We start from the raw sequence: 24,374 nt of genomic DNA on the forward strand, positions 1-24,374 counted from the left end.
AGCATATGAATTAAGAAATAAATTCAGAAAGAAATCAGGATAAAACAGTGTTGCTCCTGGATCGGAAACCCAGACTGGGAGGTGTTGTTTGAACCCGCGGCCCAGTACAGACAGCGTCTACCTAACTCCCTCCCCCAGCTTCCCCCTGATGGTCTTGTCTGGAGTGTTTTTCTCTCTCATCCTTGAACAAATAAACTGAGTCTCGCAAACTGAACTCTAAAGCTTCCGTCTACATATATTTGGGAAAAATCGAGATAACATCTATTAGTTCCCGGCTAATAGGGAGCACACTTTCTATCAGACTGACATTGCGGTATTTTGCAGCTTTGGAGGACATCTGAAATAAGGTCTCTAAACATTTGTGATCAGTTGTATACTACACTTCGTGGAAAAATCAGGGCGTCTCTTTACGAGGAATGAGATTCCTTTCAATTCTCAGAGCTTGGGGGCACCGTTTCTCAGCATGTAGCCCTTCCTTAGCCCTTGCCCAGGGGCCCCGGTGGAGCTACTGACCAAGGCCCGTGACCTACGGGAACTACATTACCCATGTGCCCCTGCGCCGTGCTTCTGCAGCGCTGGGCCAATGAAGACCCGGTCCTGGAGAGACGCCTTTCCGAGCAGGCGGAAGTGCCTAGGCAGGACTTCCGATTTCTTCTGGAGGCGGTCATTTCTGTCACTCTTGAGCCTGGCCACCTGATGTAGTACTGAAGTAGTTGGTGGAACCCAAGATAAAGTGAGCGGGAGACGCAGAAGTAGATGTGTCCACACTGACAGAGGCGGTTCTGAGACTTGGTGAGAGTGCCGCTTGTGGTGACCCCGTGCGTTTGGCTGAGCCCGCAGCACTCTGGCCTGTTTCCTGGCGACTCCCCGCTTTGCCTCTCCGACGGGCCTTGATGGTTGTGTTTGCCCTGATGGACCCCGCGCAAGCTGGTGCTGCATCCTCCACACCGACACCCGTGGGAACTCCTGCCTCTGAATCCTAAAGACCCGAATGAGGAGTGCCTGCACGGTTCACTTTCAGTGTGGCCCTTTGTTTAGAACCTTGGCGCCTTCCTGGCGGGGGTGCCCATTTTTGACCATCGGTGTGATGAGGAGTGGAACAGTATTACAGGCAGAGGAACTATCATATGCAGAGGCTTGGAAGTGAGATCGAGTGGAGTGCTCGGGAAACCTGGGGCCTGTCTCTTATATACAGGAAAACAGATTGGGAGTGGTGTGGCAGCCTGAGCAGTTAGGCCTTCATTCCGAGGGTGATGGTAGCCATGGAGAGTTGTGAACTGAGAGACTTGATCTGAGGTAGGATTTTAAAAGGTTCCCAAAGGCTGCTCAGTGTGGAACGGACCTGGCGGAGGGGTGAGGAGAGTGGAAGTGGGAAAAGCTGGAGAAAGCTCCTGCAAGAGAGTCTGGGAGCCCTACCATGAGGCTAGACCAAAGCAGTAGCCAGAGGGCTGTCAGAGTAAAATGGCTGCTGGACAAAGTTAAAATGAGCAAAGAAGACCATTCAAGGCTATTGCAATAGGAGAGGGACTGAACTTGAGTTCCCCCGAAACAAAAGACAGGAGTGTTTTTAAGTGCTGGAGTGAGCCATTGAAAAAGTACTGGAGGACACCAGCCAGATGGGGAGGTTGGTCAGCGGGATCTATGGAGCACATGGAGTTACTCAGGAGTAACTCTTTTTGCAAATCTTTTTCTCTATGATTAAGACATATGTGTTTTCTAATTGGTATCTATTGAAATTAGGCTCCCACTCTCCCACAGAGACTGAGAGATAGGGATGGTGTCTCTTTCGATGTTTATATTTCAAAGAGATGGTTCCCAAGTCCTTGAAAAAGTCATTTCTTGGGTTGTAAATTGGGCTGGGAGAAGATTTACATATATTTCAAGGGACAGAGAAAGAAATTACAATTGCGAGTTTCCTAAAGTAAATGCTCTAAGAAAAGGGAGGTAAGGGGCCTATAGTCAGGAAGAAACCTGAATCAAGTTTACTTAGGCTGAGGAAATGTTAAGGCTGGCTTGGTCAGGGGTAGAAATGATAGAATACAAGGTAGACTTTAAGGAAAGAGGACTATTTTAAGGATAGAGGACTAGCATCCCTCCACCTGCCAAGGCCTAGCCCCCATACCCCCTATTTTTAACTTAATGAACTTAAGGAACACCATTTATTTTTTAAAATTAAGCAATCACTATTCCTCTGATTGTGTTCCTGTAGGTAGCCAATTAAAATTTTTTTTTAAAGATTTTATTTATTTATTTGAGAGACAGAGAGAGTGAACACAAGCAGGGGGAGAGGCTGGCAGAGGGAGAAGGAGAAGCAGACTCCCCACTGAGCAGGGAGCCCGATGCAGGGCTCCATCCCAGGACCCTGGGATCATGACCTGAGCCGAAGGCAGGTGCTTAACCAACTCAGCCACGCAGGCACCCCAGTCAATTAAGATTTTATTTTTTTTTTAATTTTTAAAAAGATTTTATTTATTTATTTGACAGAGAGAGCACAAGCAGGGGAAGTGGCAGGCAGAGGGAGAGGGAGAAGCAGGCTCCCCGCTGAGCAGGGAGCCCGACGTGGGGCTCGATTCCAGGACCCCAGGATCATGACCCGAGCCGAAGGCAGATGCTTAACCGACTGAGCCACCCAGGTGCCCCTAATTAAGATTTTAAACGTATGGATTTAACAAGGTAAACTTATGAAAGCACTTAATACTTGGTTTACCCCTTAATATGTAACTAAGCGGTATGCTAATATACTAAAATCAAGTCTTAAATATCATATTTTCTTAAATGCATAAAGGTAGCTGAAACAAGTTCAAAATTTCACCTGGGTGGCTCAGTTAGTTAAGCGACTGCCTTCGGCTCAGGTCATGATCCTGGAGTCCCTGAATCAAGTCCCGCATCGGGCTCCCTGCTCGGCAGGGAGTCTGCTTCTCCCTCTGACCCTCCCCTGTCTCATGTGCTCTCTCTCTTATTCTCTCTCTCTCAAATAAATAATTAAAAAAAAAAAATCTGTCTTTAAAAAAAAAAAACAAAATTTCAAAGTCTATCACTTAATTTACGTTGAGAACACTGACAAAAGCCCTAATTCTTTGGATAGCATACACTCAGCACTTAATATGTACTAATGTGTTTGATCCCAACGCCAGCCCTATGAGTGTGGTCCCCTTACTATCCCCATTTTGCAGAAGAAGACACTGAAGCACAGAGAGATTGAATTGTCCAAACTCACACAGCTAACGAGGTCAAACTAATGACAGGCTCATAAATTAGACATTTGGATCAGTGATAAAGGTTTGGATGAACCCTTGAGACCCTACCATGGATAGCTATCACAGTCTTATTCTCACAGGGACCCATGGCTGCAGGAATGTTTGTGGACCATGCACAGGTGAGTGGAGGGTATCTCAGGCCCTCACCCAACCCATTTTCACCCATATAGTCTCTGGGATTGCGGTGTCCCAGAATGCTGCACCTGTCGCCCCCATGGCTATTCGGACTAGGGCCCCTGGATTCCTTGAGACTCAGGGTCCTGAACCCACACCAGGGGTTATATGAGGGGGTTTCCATTTCTGACAACCAATAGAATGCTATTTAGGAGGTGTTATAGACACAGAGATCAGCATTTGCAGATACTTCTAGGTGAAACTGAGTTGGCAGGATTCAGGGAACTGCACGTCTCCCATTATGTCTGGTGAAATATAGGAGTCGGGCCTAGAATGGCAGACTAAGGAACTGTGCCTGTATTCTGAGGAAGTTTGGAATGTTGGAAATTCAGAGTAGAGGAGGGAGGTGATCTGAATCAGGACTTAACAGACTTCCTCTGGCTTCAGACTGGAGAACAGAGAATAGGGGTGAGGGAGGAGGGTACTGAATAGTTCAGATGAGTATTGGTAGTGTCTGGATCAGGTTGTTGGTTGTAGAGGTGGGAAAAATTTAGGGCTTCTGGATTTGCTTGTAAAGTAGGTCTGACTGCTTTCTGTTATGGAGGATGAAAGAGAGAGGAGACAGGGATAACTCCAAGGGTTTGGGCTTTTGCAGCTGGAAGGCAAGAGATGCCATCAACTGAAATGTAGGATGTAGTCATTTGTAGGAGTAGTTTTCAGAGGGAGTATCAGGAGTTCGGTTTGAACATGTCGGGTATGAGGAGTTCTGGGACTTCAAAGTGGAGGCACTGATGGACAAATCTGCATTTGAGTGTAGGGCTCGGGCTTAAGACACCACAAGGTGATGGCCTGTGTGGGGACCAGGGTTGAGCTGTGAATCACATTTAGGAGGGGACATCTTCAGGTCATGGTGGCAAAGGTGTCTTGGGCACCTGAATGGGGTTGGTGAGCATCACAAGGACAGATCACAAGGATAGATGAGGGAGAGTGGTGGCGGTGGGAGAGAGGTGGGGCTGGTAGGGGGCCGAGGCTTCCACAGGGGAATGGACATGAGATGGATGTGGAAGCACAACAGTGATGGGAATGAGATGACAGGGAGGCCAAGGCCAGTGCTTAGTCAGCCCTCTAAGGGCTGGCCAGCCTACTTCGGTGACCTTGTGGGGCTTGGAGGGTTTTCCACAGGCTGGTAGATCAACCCAGGAGCAAACAGGAGAGTCACTGAAGGCCAGGGGACAGTGGGGTGGAGTGTTGGGTGAGGCTTGGCTGGAGAGAGGAAGGCTGAGACTGGTGAGGGGACAGTGTGTACAGCACACAGCCGAAGAGGCTTAAGGTGTTTGACCTCTTGCATGCGCTTGCAGGGGGCTGAGGCTGAAGCAGGAAAGGGCGTGGTGAAGAGGCCTTTAAAGCAGGACTAGGGGCTTCCTCTGCCAGTGTGGGCCACCCGAGGTCCAGGGCAGGATGGATCCTTATTGTATTTGCCAAACCCTCTGGGTGCCAAGGGCAGAGTGGCATGTGGGATGGCTAGGAACATACTGTGGATGTGGGCTGGGACGGAGGAGGTGGCCATGATGGTGGGGGTCGGAGATGGGAGGGCGGTGTGGTCCATGGAGTGATGAGCTCAGTGGAGGGAGGGAGAACTGAGGGTCCCAGGGCCTTGCTCATAGCAGCTTAGGGGGGAAAGCTGAGCCCATGTTTGGTTGTGTCTGGGAGGCATGCTCTGGGAACCCCTGGGGAATTTGCTAGCAAGAGAGGAGGTGGGGCCTCTCATGTCACGCCCAGTGCTTGAATGACATTTGTTTATCTGCCTTCATGGGCATGATACGGGGTGACAGAGTGATCAGTAGGAAAGAAGAGAAAGCTAGAATCAGTGGCATCTGGGCCTTGCATATCCTGTCAGTTTAGGAGCTGGGGTGGGGGGGCAGGGAGTGGATGTTTGGGGGGTAGACTGAGGGTCCCAGTGAGAGGTGGCTCAGGGACACTGCTGTCCCCATGATGGTAGCCTGCTGTGACCTTTGAGCATGTGGCTATGGACTTGTCTCAGGAAGAGTGGAAGTTCCTTGATGGGACTCAGAGACTCCTGTGCCAGGATGTGATGCTAGAGAACTTCGCACTTGTGGCCTCACTGGGTAGGTCTCTCGTGCTCACCCCAGCATCTTTGACTGGGCTCTCTCCTTCCTCCTTTCTCCAGGAGCTGCTCTTCCCTTCCCACAGCCAGACTATGGACACTGCCCCCCTAAATTTTCCTGTGTAGGTGCTGGGGGGGCAGGCTGGGCAGAGTACACTTCCCCTTCTTCTCCCCAAGCCCTTCAGCAGATGTGTAGGGAAGGATATGGGGGTAGGAAGTCTTTCAGTGAAACCAGTTGGTCCCCCCAGACTCGGCCTCACTCTGGCAGAGTGACTGTCCGGATTCATTGCAACTCTGCCCCGGATTCTAGCCACTTCTCTCTAGCAGGCATTTCCTCGTGAAGTTGCAGCCAGAAATTGCAGACACCAACATAGTCACTTCTCGTGGGGACCACTGGGTTATTCCTGTAAGACACTCCTCCAAGGTTCTTTGATAATACTAGTTTTCTTTCCTGTGGTCTGTCATGGGGCGGGTTGCTCTGCCTCAGGGCTGTCCACTCACTTGTCTTCCCTTTAGGACTGGCATCTTCCCAGATATGCATAGTTGTCCAACTGGAGCTGCGGGGAGAGACATGGGTGCCTGACAGGGCAGCTGTGACTCCAGCCACAGCAAGAGGGCCCTGGGAGGGGGTGGGGGGGGTTGACCCTGCTAAGTGGGAAGTAGGAGATGGCTCAGTGTCAGGGCCAAGTTCAGATCATACAGGAACCTCTCCAGTGCCCATCATTGTATTCATACCAAGGACTAGGCATAACTCATTTGTCCTGTAGTCCCATTCTTGACATTTTGCCCTGTTATCCTTCCTCCTCTGACTTCTGGTCACCCATATCTGGTCTCCAGGTCTCCCCTGTTCCTCTCCACTGCTCCCTCTGAAGTGCTCTCCAACACTGAGCTGCACAAAATGGGTTGTGAGATGTGCACATATCCTAAGTGGTTCATGAATACCAGCTCCTCGGTTGCAGTCAGTTTCCCCAGGGTCTGAACACCCTTCTCATCACTCGCGTGCCACCAGCAGACAAGCCCCTGCTGAAAGCCATCTGTGGAGAAGTGAGTTGGGGACCCAGCCTCTCCCTCCTTGTGCTGCATCCCATCACTGTGTCCTTGCTCACGGTAGAGCTCCCCGTGGAATGTTCTTCATTGTATGGGCCTGCAGGCTCAGTACTGCACCACAGACCCTCCTCACCCTAACTTCAGCCCCTTGTTGCCCGACCTGTGTGCTCATTCTTGGCTTTGTAAGACAAACCTTAGTGATGGGGCTGCCCTCTCCCACTGAAGTCTGCACGTACTTCACCAGCATTTCTCTGCTTTCACAGCATTGGTTTCAAATGGAGGATGGGGGAGAGGACTTTTTCAAGGAGGAAAATTTAGGGATTTTTTTTTTTTTTTTTCCAAAGGTCATCCAAGTCGGAGTAAGGAAGACCGTTTTTTGTTTTTTTTTTAAAGATTTTATTTATTTATTTGAGAGAGAGAGAATGCGAGAGAGAGAGCACATGAGAGGGGTTAGGGTCAGAGGGAGAAGCAGACTCCCCGCCGAGCAGGGAGCCTGATGCGGGACTCGATCCAGGGACTCCAGGATCATGACCTGAGCCGAAGGCAGTCGCTTAACCAACTGAGCCACCCAGGCGCCCCTAGGGATTTTTTAAGGTCAAGGCTTACAAGGTAGATCCACCTAAACAGAAGGCCCACCCTGCCCGGAGTTGTGCCCAGTTGTGAAAGACATTTTACTCCTGATTGAGCACCAGGAAATACCCTCCAGGCAAAAACTGCACGCTGGTGGCATTTGGGAGACAACTCTGGTGCCCTGCAGGCCTCCTACAGCACCAGAAGCAGTGCAGCCAGAGGACCGCCTCAGACAGAACACCGCAGCTCTTGGAGATTTTCTTTTTCTTTTTCTTTTGGGTAAATACCCAGAAGTGGTATTGCTGGGTCATATGGTAGCTTTCTTTATAATTTTTTGAGGGATCTCCATACTCTTTTCTTTTCTTTTCTTTTCTTTTCTTTTCTTTTCTTTTCTTTTCTTTCTTTCTTTTTTCTTTTCTTTTCTTTCTTCCTTCCTTCCTTCCTTTCTTTCTTTCTTTCTTTTTCTTTCTTTTCTTTTCTTTCTTTCTTACTCTTTCTTTCTTTCTTTCTTTCTTTCTTTCTTTCTTTCTTTCTTTCCTTTTCCTTCCTTCCTTCCTTCCTTTCTTTCTTTCTTTCTTTCCTTCTTTCCTTCCTTCCTTCCTTCCTTCCTTCCTTCCCTCCCTCCCTCCCTCCCTCAGCGATAGACAGCAAGAGAGGGAGCACAAGCAGGAGGAGAGTGGGAGAGGGAGAAGCAGGCTTCCCGCAGAGCAGGGAGCCTGATACGGGGCTCGATCCCAGGACCCTGGGATCATGACCTGAGCCGAAGGCAGCCGCTTAAGGACTGAGCCTCCCAGGATCCCCTCCATACTGATTTCCATAGTGGCTCCACTAATTTAAATACCTATCAAAGGTGCACAAAGGCTCCCTTCTCTCCACATCTTCCCCAACGCTTGTTATCTCTTATCTCTTTGGTGATAGTCATCCTGACAGGTGTGAGGTGATATCTCATTGTGGTTTTGATTTGCGTTTCCCTGATGATGAGTGATGTTGAGCATCTTTGCATGTACCCATTGGCCATTTGCCTGTCTTCTTTGGAAAAATGTCTATTCGGGTACTTTGCCCATTTTTAAATTGTATTAGGTGTTCTTTGTTGTTGTTATTTAGTTGTATGAGTTTTAAATATTTTAGATATTAACTCCTTATTAGCTATGTGGTTTGCAAATATTTTCTCCCATTCTGTAGGTTGCCTCTTCATTTTGTTGGTTGTTTCATTTGCTATGCAGAATCTTTTCAATTTGAAGCAATCCCACTTGTTTATTTTTGCCTGTGTTCCAGTGCTTTTGTTGTCGTATCTAAAAAATCATAACTGGGGCGCCTGGGTGGCTCAGTCGTTGAGCGTCTGTCTTTGGCTCAGGTCATGATCCCAGGGTCCTGGGATCGAGTTCCGCATTGGGCTCCCTGCTCGGCGGGAAGCCTGCTTCTCCCTCTCCCACTCCCCCTGCTTGTGTTCCCTCTCTCACTGTGTCTCTCTCTGTCAAATAAATAAATAAAATCTTTAAAAAATAAATAAATAAAAATAAAAACCAAAAATCATTACCAAGGCTAGTATCAGGGAGCTTACTACCTATATTTTCTTTTAGGAGTTTATAATTTCAAGTCTTCCATTTAAGTCTTTGATGCATTTCAAGTAATTTTTGTGTATGGTGCAAAATAGGGATCCATTTTAATTCTTTTGCATGTGGATATCCAAATTTTTAGCACCACTTATGGAAAAAAAAAATCTTTTCCCCATTGTGTGTTCGTGGTGCCCTTATGAAAGATGAGTTGACAATACCTGTGTGGGTTTATTTCTGGGCTCTCTGTTCTGTTCCATTGGTCTATGTGTCTGTTTTTATGCCAGTACCATACTGTTTGGATTACTATGAATTTGTAATATAGTTTGAAATCAGTAAGTGTGATGCCTTTTGCTTTGTTCTTTCTTAAGATTGCTGTGACTATTCAGGGTCTTTTGTGGTTCCATATGAATTTTAGGATTTAAAAAAATATTTGTGAAAAATGCTGTTGGAACTTTTAAAGGGATTGCATGGAATGTGCAGATCACTTTGGGTGATATGGGCATTTTGAAAGTATGAATTCTTCCATTCCATGAACACAGGATATTATTCCATTTATTTGAGTTTAATTTCTTTCATCAGTGCCTTATAGTTTTCAGTGTACAAGTCTTTGACCTCCTTGATTAAATTTATTCCTAATCATTTTATTACTTTTAATACTGTGGTAAATGGTAAATGCAATGCTTACTTAATTTCTCTTTCAGGTAGTTCGTTGTTAGTGTATAGACACACAACTGAATTTTGTATGTTGATTGTGTATCCTACAAATTTACCGAATTCGTTTATTAGTTCTAACAGTTTTTTAATAGTGTATTTGAGTTTTCTATATATAAGAAAATCTATCTATAAATAGAGACAATTTTACTTAATCCTTTCCAATTCAGGTATCTTTTATATATTGTTCTTGCCTGCCTGCTCTGGTTAGGACTTTTAGTACTATTTTAGGAGGAGTAGTGAGAGTGGGCACCCTCTGTTCCTGATCTTAGAGGGAAAGGCTTTTGGGTTTTTGCCATTGAGTATGTTAGCTGTGGGCCAGTCATATATGGACTTTTATTATGTTGAATTACATTCCTTTTATTTTATTTTTTTTAGAGATTTTTATTTATTTATTTGACAGAGAGAGACAGCGAGAGAGGGAACACAAGCAGGGGGAGTGGGGGAGGGAGAAGCAAGCTTCCCGCGGAGCAGAAAGCCCGATGCGGGACTCGATGCCAGGACCCTGGGATCATGACCTGAGCCGAAAGCAGTTGCCCAACGACTGAGCCACCCAGGTGCCCCAAATTACATTCCTTTTATACCTAATTTGTTAAAAGTTTTTGTCATGAAGGGTGTTGAATTTTGTTTAATATTTTCCCTTCATTTATTGAGATGATTATATTACTTTTATCCTTCATTCTGTTAATATGGTGTATCACATTTCTTGACTTTCATGTTAAATCATCCTTGCAGTCCTTGGCATAAATCCCACTTGATCATTGTATGGGATTCTTTCAATGTGCTGTTGGATTCAGGTTGCTAGTATTCTTTTGAAGATTTTTGCATCTGTGTTCATCAGTATATTGACCTGTAATTTTCTTTTATTGTAGTATACTTGTCTGGCTTTGGTATCATAGTATTGCTGACCTTGTGAAATAAGTTGGAATTATTCTTTGCTCCTCAGTTTTTGGAAGAGTTTGATAAGGATTGGTGTTAGTTCTTTTAATGTCTGGTAGAATTCACCAGTGAAACCGTCTGTTCATGGGTTTTATTTGTTGGAAGAATTTTTATTACTGTTTCAATGTCTTTACTGAATATAGATCTAATCAGATTTTCATTTCTTCATGATTCAATCTTTTCAGTTTTTGGGGTTTTTTTTAAGATTTTATTTATTTATTTGACAGAGAGAGACACAGTGAGAGAAGGAACACAAGCAGGGGGAGTGGGAGAGGGAGAAGCAGGCTTCCCGCTGAGCAGGGAGCCCGATGAGGGGATCCCAGGACCCCGGGATCATGACCTGAGCTGAAGCCAGACGCTTAACGACTGAACCCCCTAGGTGCCCCGTCAATCTTTTCAGTTTTATGTTTCTAGGAATTTATTCGTTTCTTCTAGCTTGTCCAGTTTTTTACTGTAACCAAACCTGAGCACCTCTGCCTGATGTGCAGCAAAGCCAATCATGGAGACATCAGGTGTGCCTCGAGGGAAGGGTTTGAGGGGCAGCCAGATGAGGAGATGGGAGGGCAGGCCTCAAATCTACCACCCCAAAGGGGGAGAGAACAAATTTTTTATAATCATGGGGGTGGAGATTACATACATATTGATGAAGAGGGCAGGGGAAATTATGACTATTCATGAGGAAAGATGGAGTATGTGCATGGAGCAAACATATTTGTAACCTACATCCCATGTTCATTTCGGTGTGGTGACTTAACATCAGGACAAAGCAAAATTCAGCCCCTGATGTCAGGACATTGTCTTAGGACAAGGAGAAAGGGCTATGGGCATGCTCCAAGAGCAGATAAAAACTAGATGGGGTCTTGGGCTTGTTGTCTCCAGGAAGGAATGCAAAGCCTTGCTTGTTTCTAGGCTGGACCCATATCAGTTGACCTTGAGTCCAAGTTTCTGCAGAGACAGCTAGTGGATGTGTTAGTGGGGTCTGAAAAGACACAATAGCTGATTAGGGAGAAACAGTTCTCTGAAAAATAAGCTTTAAATGTTCTGCTAGTTTCAACCTCATTAACCCTATGGGGCATGGTTTCATTATCTTATAATTGTTCATAGCATTTTCTTTTGATCCTTTGTATTTCTGTGGTATCAGTTGTAATGTTTCCTTGTTCATTTCTGTTGTTATTTGAATTTTCCCCCTTTCATTCTTAAGTGTAGCTAAAGGCATATCAGTTTTGTTTATATTTTCAGAAAGCCAACTGTTAGTTTATCTTTTTATTTTTTTTTAATTCTCTATTTTATTTATTTCTGCTCTCATCTTTGTTATTTCCTTCCTTCTGCTAACTTTGGGCTTAGTTTGTTCTTCTTTTTCAAGTTAGGTTGTTTGGGGTGCCTGGATGCCTCAGTCAGTTAAGTGTCTGCCTTTGGCTCGGGTTATGATCCCAGGGTCCTGGGATCAAGCCCTGCGTCGTCGGGCTCCCTGCCCAGTGGAGAGTCTGCTTCTCCCTCTCCCTCTGCCCTTCCCCCCAACTCATGCTCTCTCTTGACCTCTCAAATAAATAAATAAAATCTTTTAAAAAATAATAATGAAGTTAGGTTGTTTGCTTGAGATTTTTCTTTTCTTTTTTCTTTTTTTTAAAGATTTTATTTATTTATTTGACAGAGAGAGAGAGAGCATAAGCCGGGGGAGTGGCAGGCAGAGGGAGAAGGAGAAGCAGACTCCCCACTGAGTAGAGAGCCTGATGTGGGGTTCAATCCCAGGACCCTGGGATCATGACCTGAGCTGAAGGCAGACACCTAACTGACTGAGCCACCCAGGCAGCCCTTTTTTTCTTAATGTAGGTCTTTATCTCTTTAAACTTCCCTCTTAGAATCACTTTTGCTGAAACCCATAAGTTTTGATATATTGTGTTTCCATCTTTGTTGGTCTTAGTATATTTTTTATTTCCCTTTTGTTTTCTTCTTTGACTCTTTGTTAGCTCAGGACTGTGTTATTTAATTTTCCAGTTTTTCTTCAGAAAAAGAAGATTCAGTCTTCTTAAATTTAAGACATGTTTTGTGGCCTAGCATGATCTATCCTAGAGAGTGTTCCATATGTGCTTGAGAAGAATATGTATTCTGTTGCCATTGGATGGAATGTTCTGTATGTGTCTGCTAGATCCATTTGATTTAAAGTGTAGCTCAAATTTAATATTTCCTTATTGATTTGCTGTCTGGATGTTGTTGAAAGTGGAGAGTTGAAGTCCCCTGCTATTATTGCATCACAATCTATCTCTGCCTTCAGATCTATTAATATTGCTTAATATATTTAGCTGTTCTGATGTTTGGCACATACATATTTATGTTGTTATGTCCTCTTGAATTGATACCTTTATCATTACATAATGACCTTCTTTGTATATTGTGATATTTTTTGACCTACATTCTGTTTTGTCTGATATAGATGTAGGTACCCCGATCTCTTTTGGTGTTCATTTGTAGGGATTTTTTTTTTTCCTTTCACTTTCAGGCTATCTTTATCCTAAAAGCTGAAATAAGTCTCTTAAGACAGCATATAGTTGGGGCTTATTTTTTGTTTTTTGTTTTTTTCCTTTCAGCCACTCTGTGTGTTTTGGTTGGGTAATTTAGTCTTTTTAAAATAGTTATTGATAAGTTAAGACTTACTATTGCCATCATATTCATTGGGTTTTTTTGTGTGTGAATTTTTATTTTATTTTTATTTTTAATTTTTAATTTTTTATTGTTACGTTAATCACAATACATTACATCATTAGTTTTTGATGTAGTGTTCCATGATTCATTGTTTGTGCATAACACCCAGTGCTCCATGCAGAACGTGCCCTCTTTAATACCCATCACCAGGCTAACCCATCCTCCCACCCCCCTCCCCTCTAGAACCCTCAGTTTGTTTCTCAGAGTCCATCGTCTCTCATGGTTCGTCTCCCCCTCCAATTCCCCCCATTCATTCTTCCCCTCCTGCTATCTTCTTCTTTTTTTTTTTTTTTCTTAACATATATTGCATTATTTGTTTCAGAGGTACAGATTTGTGATTCAACAGTCTTGCACAATTCACAGTGCTCACCATAGCACATACCCTCCCCAGTGTCTATCACCCAGCCACCCCATCCCTCCCACCCACCCCCACTCCAGCAACCCTCAGTTTGTTTCCTGAGATTAAGAATTCCTCATATTCATTGTTTTATGTCTGTTTTATAGTTCCCTTCTTCCTTTCTTCCTCTTTTGCTGTTTTCCTTTGTGATTTGGTCTGTAGGGCTATGCTTTGATTCCTTTTCTTTATCTTTTGTGTATCTACTATAGGTTTTGGTGGGTTTTGTTTTTGTTTTTGTTTGATTACCATTAGGCCTACATAAAACATTTTATAGGGGCTCCTGGGTGGCTTTATTTGTAATTGCCAAAACCTGGAAGCAACAAAGATGCTCTTCAATAGAAGAGTGGAAAAACAAACTGGTAGGTCTATAGTATGGAATATTATTCAGTGATGAAATAAGCTACCAACCTTAGTAGGTTTTAGTAAACACATGGAAGAAACCTTAAATGAATATTGCTAAATGGAGGAAGCCAAGGTCCACTTCTCACTGTGTGCTCCCACCACCCTTTCAGGTTGAGGAGGGGGTGGTCCCCCAGCCTGTCCTGACAAAGGATCAGAGATGAGATCTTTCCCAGAACAAGGAAGGAGGCCTTCAGACAGATCACCACAATAAGTGTAGTCAACATCCCTTACCATACATAGTTACAATTTGTTTTTCATGTTTTTCTTGTGGTGAGGACTTTTAAGATCTACTCTCTTAGCAATTTTCAAATATACAATACAATGTTAATTATAGCCATCATGCTGTACATTGTATCCCCATGACTAATTTGTAACTGGAAGTTTGTGCTTTTTGACCTCCTTAAGGCCTTTTGCACACCCTCCAGTTTCCCCTGTGGCAATCACCAATGTGTTCTCCATCTCTATGAGCTTGGTTTGTTGTTGTTTGGTTGGTTGGTTTTTTAGATTCCATATATAAGTGATATCATACAGTATTTATTTTTCTGTCTGACTTATTTAACTTAGCATAATGCCCTCAAGGTCCATCCATGCTGTTGCAAATGGCAAGGTTTTATTCTTTTTAATGGCTGAGTATATTCCATTGTGTGTGTGTATATGTATATATATATATGTATGTATATAGGTACATATATATATGCATACACACACACACACACATACATACCTACCTACCAGATCTTCTTTATCCATTCATCTATGAATGGACATGTAGGTTGTTTCCAAGTCTTGGCTACTGTAAATGATGCTGCAGTGAACATAGGGTGCAGATATCTTTTAGAGTTAGTATTTCCATTTTCTTCAGTAAATACCCAGCAGTGGAATTGCCAGATCACATGACAGTTCTGTTTTCAATTTTTTGAAGAAGCTCCATACAGTTTTTCTTACTGGCTGCACCAATTGAAATGCCCACCAACGGTGCCCAAGGGTCCCCTTTTCTTTTCTTTTCTTTTTTTTAAATTTTTTTTTTAAGATTTTATTTATTTATTTGACAGAGAGAGACACAGCGAGAGAGGCAGGACAAGCAGGGGGAGTGGGAGAGGGAGAAGCAGGCTTCCCGCCGAGCAGGGAGCCCGACGCGGGGCTCGATCCCAGGACCCTGGGATCATGACCTGAGCCGAAGGCAGACGCTTAACGACTGAGCCACCCAGGTGCCCCCCAAGGGTCCCCTTTTCTCCACATATTTGCCAACATTTGTTATTTCTTGTCCTTTTGATAACAGCTGTTTTGACAGGTGTGAGGTGATATCTCATTGTGGTTTTGATTTGCATCTCCCTGATGATGAGTGATGTTGAGCATCTTTTTATGCATCTGTTGGTCATCTGTATGTCTTCTTGGGAAAAATGTCTGTGGAGATCCTCTATTTTTTATTCAGATTGTTTGGTTTGCTGTTGAGTTGTATGAGTTCTCTATATATTTTGGATATTAACCCTTTTCAAATATATGACTTGCACATATTTCTTCCAACCGGTAGGCAAAAGCCTTCAGCTTTAAAGCCTAATTATCGCCTCATTTCAGAAGCTGAAAACAACCTGTAAAGTTGAAGAACCCCTTTAGGGTGCAGGCAGGAGGAGAACATGAAACCACCCCAAGGTGGAGGAGAACATGAAGCCACCCCTATTTCCTGGCCTTTGGCTTCTTTATCCCAGGGTTTTGCCATCTGTCCTCTGGAGCAAAGCAGGTCTCCCCTGCGCTTCCCCCACCCCCTCGCTGCCGGCCTTGGTCCCACACTCAGTTAGCAGTTTAGTAACTTATATGGGCCTGCCAGTTCCCTATTATCTGAAAACATATGTATTTCTAGATGGTAATTGTCATGAAAACCTGTCTCTTTGACTTAGAAGTGACTTCACAGCTTTTCAGCAAGAGCCTCATATCCTGCATTTCCTTGCCCTGCTTTTTTCTCCTCTCATATGCAAAATACAAAGGGAAGTCACGCAGTAGAGATCTTTATTTCTCTTCTGTGGTTGGTCAATTTTCCCAATTTTAAAAGGGGCCCATTCTAGCTTTTAGGCTTCAATTCTAAGTTGTATGTTTTTCTGGGTCACTGCCGAGTAACCAATTTTCCATAAGAACAATTCGGGAAGGTATTTTCTCCCTGATGTAAAATTACAGTGTCCTTGTGGGGCTAGGGGAGCCTCTCTGCCTCTGTGGCAGCAGAACAGATCCTGCCCTCAGGCCTCTTCAGGGTTGAGGGGTGTCCCAGAGCTGGCTCTCAGACCTTTCAGCCCTCTCTCCCGCCAGAGGCCTCACACCCGCCTCTGACCCCTCAAAAGAGCTGCAAAGGAACACAGCTGCTGCCTCTGTCACATCTCCTTTCTCGTGTTGGGTTTTAAACATGATATTTCTCTGGTGGTTTTTGTAAAGTGTGGCCATCTCCCCTTGAAACCCATCTGTTGTTTAAAATGTGGACTCTACTTGCAATGATCTGCCTTCTCTATGTTTTAAGTTTTGAAGAAAGCGGGTCTAATGTTCTGTGTCCACTGGCTATTGCTCCGTTGCGCCAAAGGCATCTCACCCCTCAGGAACAGGCGAGCGGGGGTCAGCCAAGGGGCTGTGCTGGCTCCTGTGAGGGGATTGGGAAGCCCTGCCGTGGGCCCAGGACCTAGCCAGGAGCCACCTCCGGCTTCCTCAGGGTTCTGTGTCCCGGGACACCAGCACCGGCAGCTGGGAAAGCATCTTCCCAGCAGTGAGCATGTGCAAGCTGTACATGGGGGGAAAAAGTCCTTTTGAACCTAAACCCATTGTGGTGATGAGTCTTTGCCTCAGTGTCCTTGCTTCTGACGGGTCCTCCTTCGTTCCCGTACCTGACGCTAGAATCCAGACACCTGACTGCACCTGCGTCAGTCCTAGACTGGGTCTGCTCAGCCAGCCGGGACTCAGCCCTGAGTGCCGGGGGTCCCTGCGCTGTGAGCTGACTGCGGCAGGCGACCGGGCGGGAGCTGTTGGGGGGGGAGGGGTCGTGACGTGTGTGCTCACTGAGGCACTGAAGCCAGACAGAACCAGGGTAAATCGAGGGCCCGTCCCAGACCTCTGTATGGACAGAGACCAGCTGTTCCGTCTTTCTGAGGTGGTTGTCTCAGGTGCACAGGTTGTTTGCAGATTAAACAACATATATGTCGCCCCAGCCATCAGCAGTCCAGGAGGTTAAATGAGTGTCAGTAGCCGCAGGCAGCCTGTCTCTGGCTCTGGCTTTAGTAGAACATATGGGGGGGCCAGCAAACAGCACCTTCTGGGAGTCCCCCCTGCACAGAGGCCCACCAGGACTGCAGGCTCAGATTCCAGCTGACAGGTCACAGAGGTGACAGAGGAGCGAGGGGTGCAGACCCAGGAGCCTGCAAGCATCCCAAGTGAGGGGAAGGGCAGGGCTGACCCAGGCCCCATGGGGGATACTGGGGGGCACCCGCAGGGGGGCGAAGCTGGCTGCAGAAGCTTCTGGAAAGAGCCCTCTGTGTGCAGGAGAATCCCTGGACTCGGTAGAAAAGTCAGCGAGGTGTCCTAGCACCCGATCCCCGCGCCCTGCCCCATGGCTCAGGAGGGCCACGGGCGGGGACCGAGGGGGGGGGGCAGAGAACGGGCGCGCAGAGGACGGAAGGCTGGAGAGAAAGGCAGTGAGGGCAAAGGGCGAGGACAACGGTCAGGGTCCGCGGGACTCGGTCGCCTCGGGGTGTGCGCACGGGGCTGCAGCCGGTGGCACCGGGTGTCGCCCGCGCTTCGTGGGGACCGTCCAGGACGGCTGGGCTGGGCTCCCCGGAACCGGGACCGGCCTCCTGGGCGTCTGGGTCCGGGCGGCCGCCGCGGCCTCGGTGCCCTGGGACCTCCGCGCTCTCTCTCTCCGGTCCCCGAGGGCAGCGCGCGTCGCCCCCGAGTACCGGGGCCCCGACCCTCCGAGCGGGGAGCGGGCTCGGCGGCAGGACCAGGTACGGCCGGATGCGGGGGAAGCGGGGGCGCCGGCCCCGGGAACTGAGGGACCCCGGGCTCCAGGGAGGCGGCAGCAGGGCCAGTGCCCCGGGGGGGCGAGGGACACGGGACACGGCAGCGGCGGGCGCGAGAGTCGCCAGCCGCGTCCTTCCAACCGCCGCGGAGGACAGCGGTTATGCCAGGCCCCCGCCCCCCCGCCGCCGCCCGCGGGGAGCTCAGGGCCCAGGGCCCCGACCTCGGGGATCTTCTGTGGGGCCGCCCCACATCCTGGAGGCCGGCACCTCGGCGGCCGCCCTGGGAAGGCCTGAGCCCGCAGTATGAGCTGCCCGGCTGGGCTGGTTTCTGAGGCAGCACCCCGGGGCTCTGACCTGCCCGGATGCTGCCCCCCGCATCACCCTTTCCTGGCAGGCAGAGCCTCTTCTCTTAGCTTTACAAGTTTGGCAAAACCATATGGAAGGCCTAGAACTTTGCTCAGCCCACACACGTGGTAGTGGCCCTGCCAGGGCTTGACCCAAGCTGTCTGATTCTACAGATCCAGCCTTGAACCATCAGACCCTGGTGACTCCTCCTCACGTGCACATCACCAGGTTCTTTTTTAAAATAGTCCTTAAGGTCCTTAGCTGGGGGCACACCTGTGATGAGCACATGCACTGGCCTCTGGGAGGGCTAATTCGGTTCAACTTCTAAGTGGGCCTTGACCACGCTGGGCCTCAGTCTCAGAGACGTAGGCAGGGACCACCAGTTGTCACTCCATCTTCACGGCAGATTTCTCTTGTAATTGCGTCTTGCAGCAAACCACACAGCTGGCTGGGATCTGTCTTCTCCAGTGCGGGCATAGGGGACGCCCATCAGGTGGGCACAGGATTCCCTGCCCTGAAAACCCTTATGCCCTGAGGGCACCAGCATTGCTTGGGATAACTCCATAGGTCAGGTTTCAGAGTCCTAGTCAAAATGGACAATTGACCAATATTAAGTTTTCCAGGCCACAAACATGGTATATATCTCCATATATTTAGGCCTTTTTAATTTTCTCTCAGCAATATTCTGTACTAGCAGCCAACACCGAGGCCTCTGGGTCAGATTCAACCCATAGCCGGTTTTTGTAAGACCAGAGAGCTGAGAACCATGCTAACAATTGAAAATACTTGTAACATATACACGCACGCATGCCCGTGCGCACGCACACACACAGAAATATGTGACCGAGATCTATGAGCCACAAAGCCTATAATATCTATTTTCTGGACTTTGAAGAGAAAGTTCACAACCACCCTTATATAGTTTTGTGGCTATAGGTCTTCCACAGCTTTTGCTAATTTATTCATAAGGACTGTATGGGGTTTGTGAAGTTTATTTTTCAATAGTACATTGGTAGTTTACAGAACATGCTATGAGCACACAGATACAGCATTCTATCACCTCCCTTCTGGAAGTTCCTGTGTAGGTTCAAGATTTTCTACATACGCAATAATGTTTTCTCCGAATCATGATTCTATGAATAAAGCTAATTTACTTCCCTTTCCATCTGCATGCCTTGTATTCTCATTCTTTTCCCTTTGCAGGGAGTACCAGTGGTCCGCATAGCACCATCAGGCACTTCCTGTCTGAGGAAGACTTGTAGCTGACTACACAGCAGTCTGTGAATGATCTCCCGGTCCAAGGACAGGAGACGCACACCAGGTTGGTGCAGGATCGAGCCTGGCTTAAAGGCCTTGTACATGTACATACATTGCACGGACGCACTCTACACGTGTTGGTATTTGGTAGTACACAGACAAAGCCGTTGCCTTTTGTATATTGACCTTTACACGGGAAACTTGCTCAATTCATTTCTTCCTTCTTCCAGTTTCTTTGTAGATTCCATTGGATTTTCTACAAGCACAATCGTGTTTTCTATGCAAGAAAGGCACTCTTCCTTCTTTTTAAACCTGTATGTCTTTTATTAGTTCTCTTTACTTTTGACATTAGCTACAAGATCCAGGAAAATGTTGAGTGGAGACAAGTGGAGACAAAGGGCAGCCTTTCCTAGTTTCTGATGATAGGGTAAAAGCATTCAGTGTGCTGTTAATTGGAGTTTTTTTGTAGATGTGCTTTATCACCTAAGTGAAACTGTCCCATTCCTACCTTGCTGAGCATTTTCCTTTGAAAGGGGAGTCAATTTTGTCAATTACTTTTCCCACAACCATTGAGAGGATCCTATGACTTTTCTCCTTTAGTCTCTTCATATGGGGATTATACATGAATGCATTATTAGTCACTCAAAACAACATTACATTCTTGAAAAAAAAAAACCCCACTTAATCATACTAGATCATCGTTTTATATTTGGTAGGATTTGACTTCCTAGAATGAAATTAAAGATTTCTAGGGCTATGGGGTGCCTGGGTGGCTCAGTCATTAAGCGTCTGCTTTTGGCTCAGGTCCTGGGATCCAGCCCCACATCAGGCTCCCTGCTCAGCGGGAAGCCTGCTTCTCCCTCTCCCACTCCCCCTGCTTGTGTTCTCTCTCACTGTGTCTCTCTCTGTCGAATATATAAAATCTTAAAAAAAAAAAAAGGGGGTTTCTAGGGCTATAAGAGATATTCACCTGTGCTTTTTTTTTTTTCCTGGTGAGTTTTGGGATGAGGGTAACTAACGCTGGCTAACTAGAGTGAGTTAGCAAAACTTGCCTCCTTGTCTATTTTCTAAAAGGATTTGTGTATCACTGGTAAAATAATGTCAGTATAGGTATGATAGAGTTCATCAGGGGAAACAACAAAACATTTGGAGGTGGAAATTTCTAACTTGAAAGGGGCTTGTGGTCCCTTGTTACCATTTTCCTGTCTTTCAGATGGGCAGTCATACCCCCTTTTACACTCATAATATTGGTCATTTGAATTTTCTTTTTATTTCTCATCCAGTCTCAGTAGGGGTTTATGAATTTTACCCATCTTTTAAAAATTCCTCGCTCAGCTTAGTTTTCAGTGCTGTGTAATTTCAGTTTCTTATTTTGGATCTTATTTAAACCAATTGCTATTTTCTTTGGATGCAAACTTGAACCATTATTTTTAACTGTTTCTTATTGTTTCATATAAACACTTAAAACTACAAAGTTTCCTGAAGCACCCTGCTTTAGCTGTATCTCACAAATTTTTACTTGCCGTGTTTTAATTATCATTTGGTTTAAACTACTTTCCCATTTTTGTCCTTATTTCTTCTTTGACTCATTGGTTCTGAAAGAGTATGTTTTGCTTTATATCTGGATATTTGAGGATGCTCTACTCATTATTGGTTCTACTTTAATTCTCTTGTGGTCAGAGAGAAGATTCTGCCTGGTGCGCACTGGGTCATGAGTGCTCTTCCTTCCCTGACTCTTCATGTGGTATTTCCCTGAGCTGAAAATAGTCCATCTCTACCTGGCCATTTCGTTCTTCTTCTTGAGGAGTAATTAAAGTTCCATCCCTCCCAGACTTAGTTTTCTGTCCTTCCTACCTGCTTTGAAATCCCCACCACTACCCCGTCCTGCGTAATATTTGGTTTGTTCATCGGACTCTCACTATATTGTAAATTCCTGTGCGGCAAGAGATGCCTTTAAACTCGGCATCACTAGGGTCTGCCATAGTGTCTAGTGTAGGGTCACCACCAAGTAAATGTTTAAGAAAATAACAGGTAAGAAGCTGAGGGAAATGCCTGCCTTTTTGCTTACAGCCCTGTCTTTTTGGGCTGTAACATGTGTTAGAAAAGATTCCGTTTTCAGCAATAAAGTCTCGTGGAGACACAGCATGACTCTAAGGCCAGCCAAGCTTGAGTGACACTGTCATTCTTGCAATTTGATATTTCAGTGGGTTAGACGAGGGGAAGACTTGTTTTTCCAAATAGAACCTACCCAGTTGTTGACCAGAAAAGAGAATCATTTCAGATTCTTTAAAGCAGCATGAGAACAATATCTATATAGTGATCCTTGACTTAAATTTTTCAAAAACTAGGGGCGCCTCGTGGCTCAGTTGTTAAGCGTCTGCCTTCGGCTCAGGTCATGATCCCAGGGTCCTGGGATCGAGCCCCGCATCGGGCTCCCCGCTCAGCGGGAAGCCTGCTTCTCCCTCTCCCACTCGCCCTGCTTGTGTTCCCTCTCTCGCTGTGTCTCTCTCTATCAAATAAATAATCTTTAAAAAAAAATTTTTTTCCAAAAATCAGAAAACAGACATGAGTTTTTCTTCCTTTTTCCCCCCAAGCCAGTCCTCACTGGGTGAAATGTGAATGTGTGTGAACTATTGGCCTAGGCTGAATTAAACGGGGACATCGAAATACTTTCCATAGACTACAGTTGTACAGTGTGGTTTGCTTACGCAGCGAGGCTGATGTGGCCTCCATGGAGGCCAGGCGGCTGGGGAGAAGCCCAGAAGGAAGCGGCAAGGGAGAGTCATGGCCCGTGTCCCCCGTCTGCACCTCGCTTCCTCCCGGGCTGCTGTCCCTGACACAGCACAGATTCAGAAGTCAGCTCCTGCTGCCCCCAGTGGGACTGCCTCTGCGTCCTATCTCCCGGGCCACAGAAGCTTTGCACGGTTAAGTTTGGCTCAACACACTACCACTTATACAGGTCACTTCTACCTCCCTCATCGAGTTGAAGAAGCAAAACACATCAGCGGAGGCCCAATTAACAAGAACAACGTACGTATACGTATATTCTATCTGGGAAAGAAGGAGAAGGACCCACTGGAGCCAATGGGCAAGAGGGAAGGGGCACTGTTGGTAGCAGTGGGCGTCCTGCCGGTTTAAGACTAGAGGGAACCGGGCCTGGAGCTCGAGGCTTGCAGGCCGACAGTGGAAAGCAGAGTGTTGCCCGGGTGATGCTTACAGACCTCTCCCTTCTCTCCACAGTGGACCTTTTCGAGCCAGTGTGTTGACCCCTGAGCAGCCTCATCGGAACCCACAATCTGGATACATACACAAACACCCTGAGCTGTTGGGCCTCCGGCTTGCTCTAGGGAAACAAACAACAGGTGAAGTTTGATGGACAGAACTAGACGCGCCTGAGACTGTCCCCCCCCAGCAAAGCACACCCACGAGTGAGGGACAGTGGTCGCCGCCATGTGTAGAGGAGGCTTTTGCTTCCTAGTTGCTGCGATCCTAGTTCTTGCAGGAGAAGACAACCAGTGGGTGGGTGCCCCCACCCTCGTGGCCACAGGGAATCCCTGGACAGGTGCCAAGGCCACCCCCAAGGCAAGGCTGCTCCTCGCTGGACCCGCTGAAGAGGCCCCTGTGATCTGGTCAGAGGGGGTGAAGAAGTGCGGGAAGCACAGGTATTTTCTCAGTGGTGTCGGCTCCTACAAAGTCAAAGGGGGCATCCTGGCCAGAAGGCCCCAGTGGACCGACTGAAGGCCAGGCCCCAAGTGTCTTCCTAAGAGTGACGTTGTCCCATCTGACTGCAACTCATGTGCTCTGGCCACGAGCATCCCCAGCTGCTCTGAATGAGGGTAGAACTACAAGTGTGCCCAAACACAGCGAGTGTGCCCCGCCTCCCACGGCACTCCCTGTGCCCTGCCCTCATGGACCCCACGTGCCCTGCCTGGATTCGCGGACGGTCGTTTCTCCAGCCACACTGTGGTGCCAGCCCCTGTGACAGCAACAGAGGTGCCCTGGCCCGGTGGCCCTGCGGCATCTGACCGAAGGCACGAAGAGCAGCATCTTCAGGCCTGTGTTTCTTCTCAGTGGTGCAGGCTTCTCCAATAGGAAGAGCTTGGCTCTGGCCAGACGGGCCCCGAGGGCACCGACCAGATGAGGGAAGAGAACACTGATTCGTCGGCTCCAGACTCCACCCCACTGAGCCTCACCTATATTCCAAAACTGCATCAACAGGATGATTCTCCACCACAGGGACAGGACCCGTGGGCAGAAAGAGCTGCTGCCCTGTGGTCTTGAGGAGTGGCTGATTATATACTCAGGAGTTGGGGAGGTGAGGACAAAGGGGGTGTCCAGAAGGACTGTCATATGCTAGAGTCTCTCAGGATACTGGGGGCCTGGTTATTGTCAAACCAAGGTTGTTTTTCCCTGTAATGAGACACTAACATGAAGACAGTTGGGAGTTTCCGGGAGGAATGTTACATTCCTCCTATCACACGTCCTTGTCAATGGGCTTCAGGTTCAGAAGAAATCCAATTTAATTTACATTTCCTTCTGCCTCAGCCTCCCTTAATTTTATGGAGGGGAGGGTGATGTTAGGGCTTCAGGAAACTGAGTTATGGGTCTCTTGGAAGTTAGGCTATTGATAAGAAAGCTGCTTCCTTGTAAATCACTAGGACATTTGTAAACTGAGGGACACTCCTGGTCCTGCAGGACTGTGATGTCTATCAGTCAACCATTGTTTCCTTTAGGGCGGCCAGCGGTGCCTGAGGAATGTCACATATATCCCAAAGGGGGTGGGTGTAGGGTGCCGGTTTCTGCTTTGTTCTCAGCTTGCCTTCTGTTCCCTCATCACTGGTTAATGGGGAGGTAACGCACAGTGGATCCTTAGGGATACCGGGAGGTGAAAGCCTGGGAATGGGGAGCGGAGCCCATGTGGGTTACACCCAATTCCAAAATGCCCTGGGAGGTCACCTCTACGGA

At 46.9% G+C, this 24,374-nt stretch overlaps 1 long non-coding RNA gene across 1 annotated transcript; it reads left to right on the forward strand.

The window, feature by feature from the left end:
* The first annotated feature begins 661 nt into the window (after window positions 1-661).
* On the forward strand, window positions 662-23,986 carry LOC116623332. The gene is made up of 3 exons (XR_004297704.1): window positions 662-792; window positions 19,356-19,473; window positions 22,650-23,986. It is a non-coding gene; the product is annotated as an uncharacterized LOC116623332 (long non-coding RNA).
* The last annotated feature ends 388 nt before the right edge of the window (window positions 23,987-24,374 follow it).

The sequence above is a fragment of the Phoca vitulina genome, unplaced genomic scaffold, assembly GCF_004348235.1.
Source record: "Phoca vitulina isolate PV1807 unplaced genomic scaffold, GSC_HSeal_1.0 scaffold58, whole genome shotgun sequence".
Lineage (NCBI taxonomy): Eukaryota > Metazoa > Chordata > Mammalia > Carnivora > Phocidae > Phoca > Phoca vitulina.